The 2,037-nt window shown below is 42.2% G+C and overlaps 1 non-coding gene and 2 pseudogenes across 1 annotated transcript; all 3 read right to left on the reverse strand.

Moving 5' to 3' along the window:
- Positions 1-247: 247 nt before the first annotated feature.
- LOC121189059 lies at positions 248-362 on the reverse strand. Its single transcript, XR_005894777.1, has one exon. It is a non-coding gene; the product is annotated as a U5 spliceosomal RNA (small nuclear RNA).
- Positions 363-742: 380 nt separating this feature from the next.
- LOC121189049 lies at positions 743-894 on the reverse strand (annotated as a pseudogene).
- A 62-nt stretch (positions 895-956) lies between these two features.
- LOC121189041 lies at positions 957-1,075 on the reverse strand (annotated as a pseudogene).
- Positions 1,076-2,037: the final 962 nt, after the last annotated feature.

Here is a 2,037-nt window from a genome sequence, read left to right on the forward strand (position 1 = left end):
AGCATCATCTGTCATATTGAAGAAATAGGTTCATTCAGTAGCGTTATTTCTTTTTTTATTGTCATCATGTACACTTTTCCTGTCTCAAAGACGCCAGCATCCCCACCAAATCCTAAAAATAAAGTATACCAACGAAATGACAACATCTAGCACGCATTTCTTCCGCAAAGAAAGAGCAAAGTCGGACAGGGGAGCTCACACTTGTGGCGCTCTACAAAGACGTTTGACTTTTCACCAACTCAAAAGGCTCAGCCATAAGGCCAAGCCAGCCAAAAATAACTTCAACTCATTGGTGTTCCTCTCCACGGAAGTCTTTAGTAAAAGGCGAAAGACTTGTGCGTTATGAAGAGAAACAAGAGTCAGAACAAGCCTGTCTCAGAGAGCAGCTGAGGACCCTAGTCGTCCCGGCTACCACCGTGGCGGTGCGCCTCCCTTGGCTTGCCGCGTGCTAAATCCCAGCCTCCCCACCACCTCCAGCCTGAAAAATCCAGGCCTGGCTTTTACATGGAGACTACAAAGTCTGGGAAACCATCAGGCGTCTTCAGGGAGTCCGCGACCAATCATCGTAGCTGAGGTGCACTGTGTTGTTGAGCTGGGTTCCCTGGGTGATATCAGTAAATCAACTCACTGGTTGTGCACAATTCACTTGATAAAAACTTAGCCGCATGTTCCTTCAGCCACAGTAAAAGTTTGACTCCTAACTAAACATGTGTGTCAGAACTTGATTTTCTACAAAGCAAGAGAAAGGTGCACCGTTCCCGGCGGCACTGCAATGCCAGGTTGATGCGTGGAGTGAGCGGAGCAAGCTCCCTTTTCAGCTCCCTCTCCTAAAAATGGGTTTAATAAGTTTACATATAACTCTAAATCAACAAAGCCACGTCACAAGATGGAGATGAACCACACTAGTTTAGGGATGATATTTTTTTGTTTATTGTGAATCAAAACTGGAGATAAAAGGTTTATAGCACCTAGTATTCCCAGGTGGTGTCCCATCCAAGTTCTAACCAGGCCCTACTCTACTTATCTTTCGAGATCAGGCGAGATCGGGCGTGCCAAGGGTGGTATGGCCGTGAGCAACACCAACACATAAAAAGTCTCTTTATACATGCTAAAACGCCACTAACAAATCCAATGTTTAATAGAGACAATAATCATCTGGATTTCTCTACAAATCCAAGCACAAGAAGCAATCAAAAATCATCTTATCCACCTGACGAGAATTCTCTGACTATCCATCATCTGATAAAGGCTGTTACTGAGTCTGATCACTTATAGATCCATTCCTGTCCAACATTGAGTAAGATGTAAGATGTAAGATGGAAATATTTAAAACAGCTACTTTTTGTGTGTTTGCCCAAACACTTTTTGGCTGAACATCGTGTTCTTGTGTGCTTAAATATCACATCAAGTTAACAAACAAATCATCTGAACAAAACATTTCACTAAATGAACTAAACACTAACATGAACTACTAACATATATTGACTTACTGAAAACCTTGGAGCTGATCTGGACTTTCCTGTGGTTTCCTCTTGTCCTTGTAACAGCAGTAGCTCCTCCCTTCCTTGTCAATAATTGTGCAGAAATATCTGAGTGTTTCTTTCTTCCTAAATCATGAGCAAGTCCTGTCCAGTCCAACTGTTTCTGCTCCTGTTTGACTTCTGAACTTGTCTCTGGCTGTGTGTCCACTTACTGCAGCCTGTGACATCAGACTGTAGAATGTTGATACATCAAAGGCATCAAAGGACAAACAAACACACACACACACACACATTGTTGTCTTAATATAGTTATGAGGACACATCATAACTGAAAGCCTAACATTAACCAAAACATAACCCATACTAATGATATTGAACCTCCTCAAAAATACCAAATGAATTACAACAATAAGCACTCAGGACCATTCAGCTGGGTTGGTGAATTCAGCACCAAGGACAGCAGCAGCTGAACTGTACACAACTACATGTACTAACACACAGCAAATTCACAAAGTACTCAAATCTGGAGTCAGGCAAAAAAGTGTGAAAGAGTTAC

This window comes from Toxotes jaculatrix, chromosome 10 (assembly GCF_017976425.1).
Source record: "Toxotes jaculatrix isolate fToxJac2 chromosome 10, fToxJac2.pri, whole genome shotgun sequence".
Classification (NCBI taxonomy): Eukaryota; Metazoa; Chordata; class Actinopteri; family Toxotidae; genus Toxotes; species Toxotes jaculatrix.